The sequence below is a fragment of the Hyla sarda genome, chromosome 2 (genome assembly GCF_029499605.1).
Source record: "Hyla sarda isolate aHylSar1 chromosome 2, aHylSar1.hap1, whole genome shotgun sequence".
Classification (NCBI taxonomy): domain Eukaryota; kingdom Metazoa; phylum Chordata; class Amphibia; order Anura; family Hylidae; genus Hyla; species Hyla sarda.
In genome coordinates, this window is record NC_079190.1 from 434,308,705 (window position 1) to 434,327,214 (window position 18,510).

An 18,510-nucleotide genomic window follows, 5' to 3' on the forward strand; every position below is an offset into this window, starting at 1 on the left:
GGGTGAAAATGTAAATTTTCTTTTAGCAGTTTGTATATTGTGAAATGGCATATTATAATGAGTCGTGCAATATATCAAAAGTTTTCAACAATGACAGTGCCTCTTTAAATGGGCACTGCCAGCATAAACAATTCTTGTACTTCTTCTCATATGTTATACATTAACCTTTCTAATATACTTTATAAAAAAAATACTTTATAAAAAATGTAACTTTTTTTATATAGAAACTAGGGGGTCCCCATATCACCCAGAATATAATCCTGTCCCACTGCAGCATCAGCTTTGTCCTAGCTAAAACACAGGCTGGTACAAAGTCCAGTTCCATCGGGTGGGACCAGCACTCCTCTGTGCTCACTCCTGTCCTTTCAGACTGCACCATGGAAACAGAGAGAAGGGGGTTACACAGCAGCCTGCAGTGATTGGATGAAGAGAGACAGCACAGCACAGCAGACTCAGGCCCCTTTCACACTATTAATTCATCCGTTTTAAAGATCCGTTATAATGTTCCGTTATGAAAACCATTACAAACGGACGTCAAACGGCATGCACTATTCTGTTCTTTCTTCTGTCACAAAATGACGTCCGTTATTAATAACGGGCTATGACGGGTTAAAACGGATAATGTAAAAATCCCATAGACTATAATGGGATTTTGTAACTGCCGTTTAACGTCCGTTTTTAATGGTTTTCATAACAGAACATTATAAAGGCTCTTTAAAACAGATGAATTAATAGCGTTAAAGGAGCTTTAGGGAGGAAGTGAATGCATGATGAGTGAATGCTTGCCTCGGACACACCCCTTCCTGAGCAGTGGTTGTCAGAATGAGTGAGCAGCAGAACAAGGGAATTTGTGAGCCAAATACAGAAGCTAGAGACATAAAGAAGACATGACTTAGTGAGTAACATATGTAAGCATTATTTTTTCCTCTGATATAACAGGTACGCTTTCAAGGTGTTTTTTCCACTAAGAAAAAACCTCTAACCGTATCCTTGAGATTTCATATCAAGGACTTTCAGGAACTGTATTTTTATTTCTATTTTTTTTTTTTTATCCTTTGAGTAGGAAATGTGCATTTAACCCTACAGATCAGGACACGGTTTTCAGACTTGTGGTCAGTAAGTAAATGCTTCCGTAGATATGTCTCATGATATGACTGTAACCCATACAGTCCTATAGGCAGGTTAGATACATGTATCTGGGGGCATGAAAACCACAATAGTCACACTAGGCTGACTCATCCTGCTGTCGCTTTGCACCTCTCCTTCCTTATGACTGTGTATGTGTGTATATATATATATATATATATTTATTTTATTCTATGTACTTTTAGAAAGGAAACAATAAAAAATCCCTTTTATCTGAATGTTCCATATTGCTGTTCCAGGCAGTTCCGTGTCTCCTTGAGACTGCGGCATGTTTGTTCCTGAGGCTCCTGCATATAGCTGCACTATAATGCCTCTGTATAAGGGGAGTAGGGTTGCCATAGAGCTGAATGGGTCTACACGGTACATGTGTATGCCTTTAGTATACAGATATTTTATTTATTTTATTCTATGCCAGAAAAAAATGATGGCATCCTCCTTAGCCCTCTATATGTATAAAGGTATTCTGTCCTAGCTGCATTTGCTTCTAGGGCAGTGGTCTCCAAACTGTGGCCCTCCAGATGTTGCAAAACTACAACTCCCAGCATGCCCGGACAGCCAACGGCTGTCCGGGCATGCTGGGAGTTGTAGTTTTGCAACATCTGGAGGGCCACAGTTTGGAGACCACTGTCCTAGGGAAGAACATTTCTCTACCCACTGACCTTAGTGAAGTCCCCGATGTCTGCAGGTGTCCTGCGTGCGGAGAGCTCCATGGTCCTGTCCTTGCGTGCCATGAAGGTCACCACTCAGCATATTAATGGGGGAATCCATGACGTTTCCTCTTTAGCTGCCGAGTCACCAGTTAGACTTTCAGTGTATAATACAGGTTGGCAGGACGAAGCAGTCAGATCTGTAGATCCAGAAATGATGAAATAATTTATATATACAAGATGTGTATTTTTATTTATTTTAAAAAAAATCTTTTGCAGTCTTCTTTAAATTTCATCTCTGCCCAATATTACTCGACTGCGTGCGATCTGCAATGTCCATTAGCCAGTGCTGTAGGGCCACTGAAGTGATCAAAGTCTACAGAGATGTCTGTCCCTTAGGCTGCACACCCACCACAATTTGACCTTCCAATGCACATATGCAATTTCGGAAGCTCAAATCGCCTAAATTCGTATCTGTGCATCGGAAGCTAAAAGCAGTAAAAAAAGTTCCCCCTCTAGGCACAAAACCCTCTCCGGATGGAATCAAGTTGGATGATGATTCAGAATTAAAATTCTTTTTATTTTAATCTAAAACCAATGACACGTTTCGGGTATGCACCCTTCCTCAGAGTGGAAGAGCAAACAAAGTGAAACCAGCTCACCCCGCCTCGGACAGCAGAGCACGGACCCAGGTGCTGGACGGCACCAGCCAATGACAGGAAAACAAGGAAGGACTGATCCAGCTCAATGCATGTAAAATCAAATTTAATCCATAGGACAAGGAAGGAACAAGCAACGCGTTTCAAGCGCTATGCGCGCTCTTAGTCATGCCAGGCATGACTAAGAGCGAGCATAGCGCTTGAAACACGTTACTTGTTCCTTCCTTGTCCTATGGATTAAAATTAAAATTTTACCTGCATTGAGCTGGATCAGTCCTTCCTTGTTTTCCTGTCATTGGCTGGTGCCGTCCAGCACCTGGGTCCGTGCTCTGCTGTCCGAGGCGGGGTGAGCTGGTTTCACTTTGTTTGCTCTTCCACTCTGAGGAAGGGTGCATACCCGAAACGTGTCATTGGTTTTAGATTTTAGATATGCGGGTCGGGTGCATTCTACACACATTTAACATGATTCAGCAGCACTAAGACCACACGGAAATGCGCCGGCTAAATAGACTGCAATGCATTCCCAGGCGGAATATGCAGAAACTTCAGCTGACAGCTACCGAAGTTAAGTAGCCACCTTTATTTTAGTTGCACATTCCGGTGGAAAACTTTTTTATCAACTAGTACCAGAAAGTTTAACAGATTTGTTAATTACTTCTATTAAAAAATCTTAACCCTTCCAGTACTTATCAGCTGCTGTATACTCCAGAGGAAGTTCTTTTCTTTTTTAATTCCTTTTCAGTCTGACCACAGTGCTCTCTGCTGACACCTCTGTCCGTGTCAGGAACTGTCCAGAGCAGGAGCAAATCCCCATAGCAAACCTCTCCTGCTCTGAACAGTTCCTGACACAGACAGAGGTGTCAGCAGAGAGCACTGTGATCAGACAGAAAAGAACCACTCAACTTCCTCTGTAGTATACAGCAGCTGAAAAGTACTGGAAGGATTACGGTAATATTTTTTAAAGACAGTAATTTACAAATCTGTTTCACTTTCTGGCACCAGTTGATTTTAAAAATAGTTTTCCACTGGAGTACCCCTTTAATCTCACGTGTAAGCCCACCATATACATCAGATTAGCAGCACATCTCACCAGCTGGATCTGCTAGTGGTCTGCAGACAACTGGTTTTACATATGTTCTGGACGTGTTTTTTCCCTTTTAATACATTGTGTATCTGAACATGTAATTTTGATGTCCCTAATATAAAAAATAATCCCATTTCTTGGGCGCGACTTCCATTCCTATTTGTTTACCTTACAATGAAGACTCTACAGATGTCTAATATTTCTTCCTGCACAAGATGTGTAGCCAAGTCACCGAGCTGTTGGCGCTGAGGCTGCCATCCTGAATCTGCGGGCTCTGCCAGCTTGTCCTGGTGAATAGCGCTTGTAATCTTGTTCATTAAAAAGCATTAATTCTCCGAACAAATAAGAAATGAAATCAACAATTTTACATTTGCCAAAGTTTTCCTTTCCCATCTTAAATTATCAGTGTACTCCAGAGCTCCCTGCTGCCATTGTGATTCATTGAGTTCTAATAAACATCCCTGTGGTTTTATGGTAGAGATGCCTGCAGCTACATTTCTCATGCCACTTGTGAGGTTGTAAAGAATCATTCCTCTTATGTTTATTTCATCTGCAGCGGACTGAAGAAGCTGTAAGCCACCATTAGGTAGAAAATGAGGCCTTCCAATAATATTTCTTAGGCGTCTGTGTAGTAACAGAAATATTAAGAGCAGTCGCACATGCAGTGGAATAATACAGCCTGTTTTCAATCGTCAGAGGTGGTCAGGAACCCAAAAACAATTCAAATAACTATTTTAGAGGTTAATGGCAGTTGCATAAAGTAAGTAGCAATGCAAACTACACAGTGTCCAGAAATTCAAAAGGGCACATTGTAACTCCTGATGCTGCGAAAACAGTGGGCGCAGTTGTTTTTGCCTTCATGACAGCCAGAGGGCACTAGACCTCAAGTTGAAGTGTGGGTCCAAGAGGTGGGACCTGTAACTATTAGACCTGCAACTATCAGATGGGAATACCCCTTTAAATGTGTCTAAATTGATGATTATGTTACAGCTCAGAAGGATAGATGGGAAAATGTGGAGTGGCTGACAGGGGGGGAGGCAATCTTGTAAATTTATCACATTTAAAGGGGTATTCCCATCTGATAGTTGCAGATCTAATAGTTGCAGGTCCCATCTCTTGGACCCACACTTCGACTTGAGGTCTAGTGCCCTCTGGCCGTCATGAACGCAAAAACAACTGCGCCCACTGTTTTCGCACAGCTTGCTTTATTGACTCATAGGACCGAATCACATACAGAAATCTTGTCTGACGCATTCACCCCTTCTGGGGCTTAATCGTAGACTGTAGTCTACGATTAAGCCCCAGAAGGGGTGAAAACTCGTTAGACAAGATTTCTGTATGTGATTCGGTCCTATGAGTCAATAAAGCAAGCTGTGTTTTACCCATATATGTGAAGTGCCGGACATCTTCTTACGCACGTGTTCCTTGATTTGAGCTGGAGGCGGAACTGGCTGGTCCGCAGCACAGGTGGGGTAAAAGCCAGCAGCAAGTGGTGAGCAGATACAGCATATGCACCATTGGATACATTTACAAGATTGTCTTCCCCCCCCCTGTCAGCCACTCCACATTTTCCCATCTATCCTTCTGAGCTGTAACATAATCATCAATTTAGACACATTTAAAGGGGTATTCCCATCTGATAGTTGCAGGTCTAATAGTTAAGAGCAGGTTTATGTATCATACCAGTGTTGGATTCACAGCTTACACTGCATTTATGTATCATACCAGTGTTGGATTCACAGCTTACACTGCATTTATGTATCATAGCAGTGTTGGATTCATAGCTTACACTGCACAGTATTGTGCTATAATGTCCTTCATGCTGCTGCTGCTGCTTGTAAAGGTGTTCGTGTGTGTGTGCGAGCGTTGTGTATGGGAGAAATTTATAGAGGCTAGTCTCCACCCACTAGCTCTGAGACAACTGAAAAATAGAGATTGAGCCTTCAGATGGGGAATACTGGTAGAAACACTATAGATAAGTTATATTATGGGTAGAAATAGTGATTTTTTTCATGCACACACATGACCGCTTATTCTTAAAAGTTCCATGAAACAGGTACACTTTAAATAGGTTAAAACAAATTAGTGTATAAGTAAGTTATAGTGCCTAGTTACTGAGGTATAGTGCCTTGCATACATGCCCCGGATAATAAATAGTCACACCCCTTGTTACAGTAACCACACTGAAAACAGCCAATGTCATATTCACAGTCCTTCCTCTCTTAAGGATTGCCGGTCTGGATGCAAAATTTTACCCATATGGCTGAACATGACATGTCTCTTTAACCCCTCAAGGACTCAGGGTTTTTCCGTTTTTGCACTTTCGTTTTTTCCTCCTTACCTTTTAAAAATCATAACCCTTTCAATTTTCCACCTAAAAATCCATATTATGGCTTATTTTTTGCATTGCCAATTCTACTTTGCAGTAACATTAGTAATTTTACCCAAAAATGCACGGCGAAACGGAAAAAAAATCATTGTGCGACAAAATTGAAAAAAAAAAACGCCATTTTGTTACTTTTGCGGGCTTCCGTTTCTACGCAGTGCATATTTCGGTAAAAATTACACCTTATCATTATTCTGTAGGTCAATACGGTTAAAATGATACCCTACTTATATAGGTTTGATTTTGTCGCAGTTCTGGAAAAAATCATAACTACATGCAGGAAAATTTATACGTTTAAAAATGTAATCTTCTGACCCCTATAACTTTTTTATTTTTCCACATACAGCGCGGTATGAGGACTCATTTTTTGCGCCGTGATCTGAAGTTTTTATCGGTATGATTTTTGTTTTGATCGGACTTTTTGATCACTTTTTATTCATTTTTTTAATGGTATAAAAAGTGACCAAAATACGCTTTTTTGGACTTTGGAATTTTTTTTGCGCGTACGCCATTGACCGTGCGGTTTAATTAATGATATATTTTTATAGTTCGGACATTTACGCACGCGGCGATACCACATATGTTTATTATTTTTTTTTTTTTACACTGTTTTATTTTTTTTATGGGAAAAGGGGGGTGATTCAAACTTTTATTAGGGAAGGGGTTAAATAACCTTTATTAACACTTTTTAAAAAAATTTTTTTTGCAGTGTTAGGTCCCATAGGGGACCTACTGATCTCCTATGCTGATCACTGGCGTTTATTAACACGCCTGTGATCAGCATTATCGGCGCTTGACTGCTCCTGCCTGGATCTCAGGCACGGAGCAGTCATTCGTCGTTCGGACACCCAGGAGGCAGGTAAGGGCCCTCCCGGTGTCCGATCAGCTGTTCGGGACGCCGCGGCGGTCCCGAACAGCCCGACTGAGCAGCCGGGATACTTTCAGTTTCACTTTAGAAGCGGCGGTCAGCTTTGACCGCCGCTTCTAAAGGGTTAATACCGCACATCGCCGCGATCGGCGATGTGTGGTATTAGCCGCGGGTCCCGGCCGTTGATGAGCGCCGGGACCGAAGCGATATGATGCAGGATCGCGGCGCGATCCCGTTTCATATCGCGGGAGCCGGCGCAGGACGTAAATATACGTCCTGCGTCGTTAAGGGGTTAAGGGTATGTTCACACGTATGCAGATTTCAATGTAAACTAAATGACTGAGCACAGTTACAAATCTGCGCAGGTTCCTGTATGTGTGAACGTACCCTTATTGGGAAATGCTCTTTGGGTATAAACTCAAGTATATATTTTTAAAAAGCTGCATTGCCCAAGATAAAGGAAGCAGGCTCAGATTTGACCATTGTCTTGGGTTTTACGAACAGGGTGCCTCCAGATGTTTCAAAACTACAACTCGTTACGTGACCATAACATGCCCATGCAAATACTGGCATAAGGTGGTACTGAAGTGTCGCGGGCCAGATTTATCAATCTGTTATAATACTTTAGACCATTGTTTCCCAACGAGGGTACCTCCAGGTGTTGCAAAGCATGCCTGGTGTTACAAAACCCAGGCATGCTGGGAGTTGTAGTTTTGCAACACCTGGAGGCACCCTGGTTGGGAAATACTGGTCGAAAGTATTATAACTGATTGATAAATCTTGCCCGTGACACTTCTGTACCACCTTATGCCAGTATTTGCATGGGCATGTTATGGTCACGTAACAAATTTATTCTGCTTTACTATGTTGTCCTTGATCACAGTAATAGAATTGGATTATTATAAAAATGAGAGAACAGAGGGCTCCCCGTGCCCTACAAACCCTTCTTCTCTGTAGCTCAGATGCGTAGAATCAGCTGTGTCCCCGACTCTGTAAGGAGTTCAGCCCTTTGTGTGCCGTCTCCGGTTTGGGAAACCACAGAACAAAGGATCTGAAGCGGGAGAAATGTGAGCTGCTCTGGGGCCCAACTAATCATTAATGTTTTCACAACAGCCTTTCTGTGTAATTGCTGCTTTACTTCCAGCCTGCGGGCTCGAGACCAAGGCATTGGGTGTCTACGAGGCATGAAAGGAGACGGGGTATCCACAGAGATGCTCTACCTATGCCTGTTAACCTTTACCGCTCTTAATAAGGGGCTGGCAGAGAATTCCAATTCACCACTTACATTATACATATTGAATTCCGATGCCTGATCTGCCGATAGTGGGTGGAAACTGTCCTCATCAGTCATCAACTTTCCAGTCTTAATATACTAAATTCTGGCATGTGAGATACAGGGAGATGGAAGAAAAATCCAAATATGGATAATATATTATAGATCTCCAGCGTCATGGACAAGATGAAATTGCTACAGATGAGATCACTAGCTAGATGCAAACTAAAAGCTGGCCTTGGCCAAATTGTATTGTTTAGGCCTCATTGACACTTCTCCATGAAAATATGGATGCATAATATAGATTTTTTTTTTGTATCCTTGTTTCATATTTTGTTAAACTAGAGATGAGAAATTCACAGTAAGTTGTAGGGAATAAATCTAAGGATTTGGCCATTTGATTATTTAACTTTTGAAAAGGTATTCTGCTCTTCAAACATTTCAATTCTCAGAAGTCCTAGGAGACTTCAGAGTCTCGTTCTAAACTTCTGCAGGATATCAAAATACTTGGATAAGGGAACAACTTTCTCAAGACTAAACCGATTAATGGCCGATTTATTTGATTCAGATTCCAATCATTTTACAGTGGATTTCACCCAAATTTGGTTATAATTTTGTAAATTTTTTACCAACATTTGTTTTATTGCTTTTTGAAGACTTAAAGGAGTACTGCAAAAGGATAGGGGCTAAGTGTCTGATCGCGGGGGGGGTGGGGGGGTTTCGACCTCTGGGACCCTCCGTGATCTCCGGCACCGTGCTCAATCTCTTTTCACGCACGGAGCAGGGGTCGGCACGCCCCCTCCATTCATCCCTATGGGATAGACAGAGATACACGAGTACAGCGCTCTGATATCTCTGTCTCTCCAATGGAGATGAAAATGGAGGGCGAGTGCCAACCTCCGCTCTATGCAAGAAGAGAGCCAGAGCACCATGCAGCAGATTGGGAGAGGTCCCAGTGGTTGGACCACCCATGATCAGCCACAATCATTTTTCCTGCACTGCGGTACCCCTTTAACTGTTTGCTGCCATATTGCTCACATGCAGATGTAAAAAGAATTGAACAAATGCAGATACTGATGGAATACAACGACCAATTACATTAAGGTGCATAAAAAGAAAAAAATATATACTATTCAAATATATTTTCAATGGCAATCTACTTGAGTTAGTAATGTGGATCCAAAATCAGGATGTGATTTGAAATGTGAATGATCCCTTATTTGACAGTCAGTGCCTGGTGTGTATGTTATATTATATCAGTATGCTGTATGGTACAGTATATAGCCCTCACCTGCACACATAGGACAGCCAGTATCTACCTTCGTTTTTTCCTTGCAGTCATGTGTATAAAGGTATTCTTCGCTGTGCTAGGCCGCATTGTAGTCTGTAGCATTTATTAATTTCTGTTGCTAGTGAATTATTCAGAAGCACTGACTTATATACTGGTGTGGTTTTTGTTATCTATGAATCATGTGTATACCAGGGAACGCTTGTGCGGATGAGTCCATTTATACATGTCAGTTACACAAGTTGGATCATGAATAAATTATTTTGGTCTCGTTTGGTGCGTTATTTATGGGAAATATTTAAGGAGTGATATAGTTGTGGTATTTTAGGGTTCAATGGTTGAGCTAAGGTTTAATAAAGCAGACACAATTTGGGTCTGTGCCTCAGTAGCTGTGGTGTAACAATCCATTACCCTGTAACCACAGCCTTCTGTGGCAAATCTTTCAGCTGTAGATCATAGAAAGATATCAAGTGTCAAAGAGGCAGTGCTGAGCTGTAGCATGCTTGCTTGCTCTCTCCCCCACCTCCCCGCCTTGATTGATGTACAGGCTTATTTTCCAGCAGTAAGCTATTAACACCAATCAGTCAGGGCAGGTAGGGGTAGGGAAGGAAGGAGGCCTGTGGCTCAGCACCGCCTCTTTGACACTTGAGATCAGAACATGATCTACATTTATCAAATTCCCTTTAAAGGGGTACTCTGGTGAAAAACAATTTTTTTAAATCAACTTGTGCCAGAAAGTTAAACAGATTTGTACATTACTTCTATTTAAAAATCTTAACCCTTCTAGTACTTATCAGCTGCTGTATGCTCCACAGGAAGTTCTTTTCTTTTTAAATGTATTTTCTGTCTGACCACAGTGCTCTCTGCTGACACCTCTGTCTGTCTCAGGAACTGTCCAAAGCAGGAACAAATCCCCATAGCAAACCTATCCTGCTCTTGACAGTTCCTGAGACAGACAAGGGTATAAGCAGAGAGCACTGTTGTAAGACAGAAATTAAATTTAAAAAGAAAATAACTTCCTGTGGAGCATACAGCAGCTGATAAGTACTGGAAGGGTTAATATTTTTAAATAGAAGTATTTTACAAATCTGTTTAACGTTCTGGCAAAAGTTGATTTAAAAAAAATAGTTTTTCACCAGAGTACCCCTTTAAAAGGTATCTGCTAAATCTGATCTCAAGTGTCAAAGAGGCAGTGCTGAGCCACAGGCCTCCTTTTTCCGGGGGCCGTGCTACTTCAGGCACCGGTGGCGTCCTGAGCTGTCACTGTGCGCACGGACGGTGACACCGTGTTGAGGACGTCACTCGTCATTGCGCTGCGCAGGACGCCGCAGGAGCCAGAAGTAGCACGGACCCCGGGAACAGGTAATTATAAAACCGGGAATGGGGGAGGCAATGGGGCAGCGGCGGTCTCTGGCCGGGGCATTATCTGCATATCGGCAAGTTAATTGCCGATACCGATAATCTCCAAAATCGTGAATATCACACGATAATATCGTCTAAACCGATAATCGGTCGATCCCTAATTTTTAGCGTAAATTGTACGGCGTGAAAACGAAACTTTTCAAAATTTGCTAAATTGCGGTTTTCTTTTTCATTTCCCCACACAAATAGTATTTTTTTGGTTGCGCCATACATTTCATGGTCAAGTGAGTGATGGCATTACAACGGACAGCTGGTCGCGCAAAAAACAAGCCCTCATACTAGTCTGTAGATGAAAATATAAAAGTTATGATTTTTTAAAGGCGAGGAGGAAAAAAAAAAACCATAAAAATAAAATTGAGCCCTTAAGGGGTTAAATGAACTGGTGCCAGAAAGTTAAACACATTGGTAGATTACTTCTATCTAAAAATCTTAATCCTTTACGTACTTATTAGCAGCTGTATGCTACAGAGGAAATTCTATTCTTTTTGAATTTCTTTTTTGTCTTGTCCACAGTGCTCTCTGCTGACACCTCGGTCCGTGTCAGGAACTGTCCAGAGCAGCATAGGTTTGCTATGGGGATTTTCTCCTGCTCTGGACAGTTCCTGATACGGGCATCAGGTGTCAGCAGAGAGCACTGTGGACAAGATAAAAAAGAAATTGGAAAATAATTTACTCTGTAGCATACAGCTGCTGGAAGGGTAAAGATTCATTAATAGAAGTAATTTGCAAATCTGTTTAACTTTCCGGCACCAGTTGATTTAAAAAAAATAAAATTAAATAAAAATTTTAAAAAATTATGATAATTTAACCCCTTCCCTAATAAAAGTAAGAATCACCCCCCTTTTCCCATTTAAAAAAAATAAATAAATAAGTGTAAATAAAAATAAGCATTTGTGGTATCATGTGCAGAAATGTCCGAATTATATATCGGTCAATGGCGTGCGCTCAAAAAAAATCCAAAGTCCAAAATAGCGTATTTTTTTATCACTTTTTATATCATGAAAATATGAATAAAAAGTGATCAAAAAGTCCAATCAATATCAGTACCACTAAAAACTTCAGATCACAGCGCAAAAAAGGAGCCCTAATACCGCCCACACACGGAAAAATAAAAGTTATAGGGGTCAGAAGATGACAATTTTATACATATAAATTTTCCTGCATGTACCGTGTATACTCGAGTATAAGCCTAGTTTTTCGTGCTGAAAACAACCCCCTCGGCTTATACTCGAGTGAACTCTCCGCCCTCAGTGATCTTCAACCTGCGGACCTCCAGATGTTTCAAAACTACAACTCCCAGCATGCCCGGACAGCCTGGAGGTCCGCAGGTTGAAGACCACTGCCCGGGCCTTCGTCATCATCCAGCCCCCCCTTTAGTTTTGTACTCCCCTCCGCTCGGCGGGACGTTCGGGTGAGCTGGTCCGGGCCATCTGTGCTGCAGGACCGTCCGGTGGGGAGGGATAGTCGTTCCGGGCTGTCCATTTTCACCGGGTGGGCCTCTTCTCCGCGCTTCGCGCCCGGCCCCGGAATAATGACGTTGCCTTGACGACAACGCACAGGGACGAACCCTGCCGCACTGCCGGGACTGGAGAAAAGTTTGGGTCCCGGCATTTCAACCCTTACAGCTGCGGTCGGAAGTGACTGCAAGCTGTAAGGAGTTGGACAGAGGGGGGCCCTCTGTCTCTCTCCTGTAGCACCCGGCAACGATCGTGGGAGGCTGCTGGTCACCAGAGCAGCCGGGGGGTCTTTTTACAAAGGCCGTCTGCCTCGGCTATTGCCTGTCAGGATTGCCAGAGACGCGTGCTGATATGCTGCCTGCTAGTTTAAAACTAGCAGGTAGCATATAACTGCAATGCTTTGGAATGCGAAGTATTCCAAAGCATAAAAAAAAGTGTAAAAAAAAAATCATATAAAATACATAAAAGTGTAAAAACAAATGTTAAAAAAAAAAAAAAAAATTTTTTTAAATACCGTATTTATCGGCATATAACATGCACTTTTTAGGCTAAAATTTTTAGCCTAAAGTCTACCTGCGTGTTATACGCCGATAAGCCGCTGCAGTTCAATGATTTAAATCGGGCGCTTTAAATCAATGAACTGCAGCGGCTTTGCAGGTGCAGAGACCGCCAGCGCTGCCCGCTTCTCTGCCACTGCCTGTCCTGGGGTCTAGAGCCCTGCTGCCGGCCCTTCTCTCCCCCTGGCTATCGGTGCCGCTGCCCCATTGCCGGTGCCGATAGAAGGGGCAGCAGCACCCATTGCCGGCGCCGCTGCCCCGTTGCCTCCCCCATCCCCGGTTGTATAATTACCTGTTGCCGGGGTCGGGTCCGCGCTGCTTCAGGCCTCCGGTGTGCGTCCCCTGCGTCGTTGCTATGCGCTGCGAGACGCAATGACGTCACTCGTCATTGCGCCGCGCCATGCAGTGCATAGCAACGACGCAGAGCACGCACACCGGAGGCCTGAAGCAGGGTCCTATGTTCTACCACCTTCAAATTTCTGCAAACCTTGCATAGCACATTAAAAAAAAAAGATGGACTTTTCACATTTTCTAAATTTCAAGTTAAATTGTTAGGCTTCTAATTCACTTAAAATGTTAACTAAAAAGAAAAGAAATGCTTTCAAAATAAAGAAGATATCTGAAAGTTTAAGTTTAATAAACTATTTGGTCAGAAAGAATAAATATTTGCAACCTATTAGTGTAAAAATAGCAAAAAAAATTAAATTTAATTTAAAATTTTAATTTAATTTTTTGCATTGTAAAAAAACAAACAAAAAAAAAACTACGAATGATATCGGCTTACTTTTACTATGACATGGAAGACAACTTGTGACCAAAAAACAATGTCAGAATTACCGTGATTGGCAAAACGTTACCAGAGTTGTTCTCTAATAAAGTCAGACATCCCCCGATTTGAAAAAACAGGCCTGGTCTTTCAGGGGCGTACAGGTTTATTTGTATTGGTCCTTAAAGGGTTAAGGCTAAATTCACACTGTGGAATTTCTGGGTAGATTTTCAGCCAGAGATCGAGCTGGCGGCACTAGGACCGCGCAGACTACATTGCCGTCCCCATAGATGGCAATGCATTTCTCAGCAGATCTCCCAAAAGATCCACCCAGAAATGCATTGCAGTCTATAGGGGCAGCAATGCAGTCTGCTCGGTCCTAGCGCCACTGGCTGGATCTCCGGCAGAAATTCTGCAGTGTGAACCCAGCCTAAGGAGTTAAGGTGAAAATGAGTCCTTAAGGGTTGAAATTTTTTTTTTGCCCCATCGGAGTACGGCACCCCTTTAAGTGGAGTTGTCACACAGCACATCCCAGCGATATCCATAGTTATACCAGTAATACCACTGTGGTTACCAGTACAGGACCAGGTTGGCACTGCAGAGGAGGGGTCCTTGCTAGAATTTATTAATTTGCATAGATTTAGACTGTATAGCAGTTTTTCCCAACAAGTGTGCTTCCAGCTGTTGCGAAGCATGCTGGGAGTTGTAGTTTTGCAACAGCGGGAGACACACTGGTTGGGAAATACTGCTATATATTCTAAGTTTAGCCCATTTACTAGGTGGCTTATTTTACTCCATTACGCCACAATTTTGGCACATTACGCCACAAAGCCGCACCCCTTCCTGCTAAGCTATGCCCTATTGGGGTGCAAGTAATGTAAACCATTTTTTTGGCACAGATTATGCTTGAATTCTGGCACAGGTGCAATAGTAAATCTGTCCCTTTTTCTGTCTTGTGCTGCACATTTTTGAAAATGTAAATTTTTTATGCAGTGAAAATAATAAGTGTCTTCATTTGCACAGATCACTAACTAACATACGGATATTGTAGGATAATCAATATGTAAGATAGGTGATTTACAATAACTTTCAATGATTGTTTCCATTTTAGCTATATATATATATATATATATATATATATATATATATATATATATATCAAGTATTCTCCTTAGGGGAGGGGCTGCACTTCCGGTGTAGAACGGAGATTCAAAAAAAGGCCATCAGCACTCCACGGGCTTTCTGGGTAAGGAATATGCAAAGCAGCTCATCACACCACCTTCTCAGGTAGCATGCCCTAAGATCAGCTCTGGCTCCAGTTACGAAGTCTCAGAAACTGAATGGGATTTATGCAGAGAAGGGTGTTCTGACTTGGCTGTGGGAAGAGGCCCGTGACTAGCTAAAAGGGGCAAGTATTCTCCTTAGGGAGGAGCACCGCTTCCGGTGTAGAACAGAGATTCAAAAAGGCCATTAGCACTCCGTGGGCTAATCATTATAGCCACAGGAAAAGTCATGAATGTCTAATAGAGATTGTCTGTGGGACCATCACTTATTGGGACCACTTCAGTACAGCTGTCAGTGACTGTTTTTACAATTACATGCAATATAGATTTGTGGATATTAGGGCTGGGCGGTATACCAGGTCCCATCCGATATGAGGCCACCTCCGCGTGGTGGATGGGGAGACACATTTTGATCAAAAAGTGCACTAAGAGCCTCCATTTTTTTACCTAAAGTGCTGTTGCAACTTTCTTTTTTGTACATTTTGTATTTGCCACAGCAGCGGGCACCTGTGTATTAGGTTGTTGTGCTGCCTATTTTTCCTTTTGTTTTTACGGTATACCAGTTCATACCAAATACCGAAATTTTTGTGCTGCATGATATGAATTTTAACCCATACCGCAATACCGGTTTGGCCCCTCCCCTTCAGGAATGAATGAATGATCAGCGCTGCGCTGTCCCCACATCAGGAAACTAATCCGACCTGCGATTGCTGTTCTGCTCCCCCCCCCCCAATTAATTATCATCCCAGCGCTGTCCCCATCAGGGTACTACTCACATGTCACCCGCATGCGCTGCCCTCCTCGTCCTGTTTGTTGCGGCCGCCGGCGGTGACACTCTATACCAGTGGTCTCCAACCTGCGGACTTCCAAATGTTGCAAAACTACAACTCCCAGCATGCCCGGACAGCCAACGGCAGGAGGTCCGCAGGTTGGAGAGCACTGCTCTATACTGTGCGGTATCCCTATGCCCGGGCTGCAAAAGATCAGCAAAATAAACTTTAACTCACCTCCCGTTGGTCCGATACCGGCCTCACTTGTTTTCTGGGGACGGGAACGTCTGACAGCAGTCAGCCTATCACCAGCCGCAGCGATGTTCCGCCTCGGCCAGTGATAGGCTGAGCCCACTGTCATGTAATAAGCCGGCTTCTTACATGACAGTGGGCTCAGCCTATCACCGGTCGTGGCGAAACATCGCTGCGGCCGGTGATAGGCTGACGGCTGTCCGACGTTCCCGTCCCCAGCGTAAGGCCGACGTGGGTGCGTTAAAGTTTATTTTGTTTACCTTTTGCAGCCCGGGCATAGGGATACCGCACAGTATAGATTGTCAGCGCCGGCGGCCACAACAAACAGGATGTGGAGGGCAGCGCTTGCGGGTGACATGTGAGCAAGTACCCCGATGGGGATGTGGGCTGATACACACATTTGGTCATACCGCCCAGCCCTAGTGGATATAATTTATGCTTAAGATGGAGGTGGACCTTTTAGGGCACGTTACCACTTGGCGTATACGCCGCATATTTCACGCTGCCCAAAATCTGCAGCAACAGCGGAAAATACGCTGCGTATTCCTCGCTCACCACACACGCAAATCTTTCCGCGGAAGCCCTATGTGTGCAGGGAGTTTTGGAGGCGGAGCCGTGTGTCGGCGTTACTGTGATGTGCGGCTCCGCCTCCAAAACTCACTGCACACATAGGGCTGCTGCCGGGAAGCCTTGTGTGTATGGTGAGCGAGGAATACGCAGCATATTTCCCGCTGTTGCTGCAGATTTTTGGCAGCGTGAAATACGCGGCGTATACGCCAAGTGGGAACGCACCCTTAAGCATAGGGCCTTAGACACTTGACATCCATTTCATGTCACTCCAAAGCTGTGTGTACGCCATGCTCAATGTTCTCCCAAAGTCTTAAAATTTCCTTTCTGTAGGCGTTACTGAATTAATCTCTAAATATGTTTTCTCTCGGCCGTCATCTGTTTATTTGGCAAGATCAATAGTTGCAGAAGCGTTCATTAACAGGTGCTTTTCTTCCTTTTTGACCCAGTTTTGTGTATTCGACGCAGATTTTCTGTAAGGGATCTCCGTGCCATACATGTCCTGTGGAAAATTTAGGGTAGGATCACACATGCCGCATTTTGCTACGTATTTGCTGTTGTGTATTTTCCTACCCGTTGTCAATAGGTAGAAGAAACAGCTGCAGAAAATACGCAGCAAAATATGGCACTTGTGACTCTACCCTTAAGGTACAATTACACTTGCCGTATTTTGCTGCGAATAAGCTGTTCCACAGGAGAAATGTTAGAGATTGGTAACCTGGAAAGCATGGGCGGACATGCTGGCACTAGAACCGCTTGGAAATATGCCATTTCCATAGAGTGCAATACATCCCTGAGCTTATTCCAATGAGAGAATTGTGGAGGCCGGAATTGGGATTTCCGTGGCAGATGTCAACGCCACGGAAATTCTTTCGGGCAATTATGGCCTTATTGTGGGTTTTCACCATGGACTGAATTGGGGAAGTTGAAATCCACGATTTGAGTAGGCTCACACATGTCATGTATTTGCTGCTGCATATTTTCCTACCCATTGAAGTCAATGGGTAGCAAAATCAGCTACGTATTTTGCCACCCATAAACGTCAATGGGTAGAAAAATACGCAGCCATAAATACACAGCAAAATACGGCATGTGTGACCCTACCCTCAATCTGCAGATGCTGCAGAGTTGAAACCCCAAACTATTTTTAGCTAATAAAAATTTTAATCTGCAGCAAATTTGCATCAAAATTTGCGCGATTTTGTGTGTATTTGGTGTTGATTTGCTCTTGCAAACTCTCTACTGTGGAAACAGGGTGTCTTCAGCTGTTGCAAAACTACAACTACTACAACCTCTGGCTGTCTGGATATGCTTGGAGTTGTAGTTTTGCAACAGCTTGAGGCACCCTGGTTGAAAACACTGACGTATCCTAAGGGTGGATTCACATTTGTTGCAAAAAATTCTTCAACTCTCTTTCATCTGAACAGGACTTACAGAAATCAGATTTTTGCCACCGAAACTTTCCCATCCAGGTGCCTGGGACTGATTTCCAGTAGTAGAAACTCCACATATTTATATATATATATCCTTGTTTATGCAACACGTGGCTCTAGACCAGTCTTTCCCAACCTTTGTGCCTCCAGCTGTTGCAGAACTACAACTCCCAGCATGCACGGACAGCCGAAGGCTGTCCGGGCATGCTGGGAGTTGTAGTTCTGCAACAGCTGGAGGCACACTTGTTGGAAAGACTGCTCTAGACACATACCAAGCTGTCCATTTTCACGTTCACCATTGACGTCCTTTTAAATGGGAATCTGCCGAGGCCAATATTAGGCCAATAATAGTGGCTGAAATAGAAACCCCATTTGCTTTCATGCTATAGTCTGGTGTCCGCAGGCGTCACTCTCCCAGCGAGTTCATCGATTTGTTGGCTGACACAGTAGCAGTTCTGCTTACAAGACTTAACACATTTGTGCAGACGCAAGGATCCATTTCATTACAGAGAACAATACGGCTGGCACCGAGAGTGGCAAATTGGTTAACACACTTGTGGTTTCCTACAGGTTTCTAAGGGTAGACCGGGTACGTCAGAACCTCTGTGAATCTCCCCGGCACAGTGCCAGCTAGTATCTACAGCGGGTGGTC

The 18,510-nt window shown here is 43.3% G+C and overlaps 1 protein-coding gene across 1 annotated transcript in view; it reads left to right on the plus strand.

The window, feature by feature from the left end:
* The window catches only part of ABR (ABR activator of RhoGEF and GTPase), a 442,924-nt gene that overhangs the window by 68,464 nt on the left and 355,950 nt on the right, over nucleotides 1–18,510 (plus strand). The window lies entirely within an intron of this gene.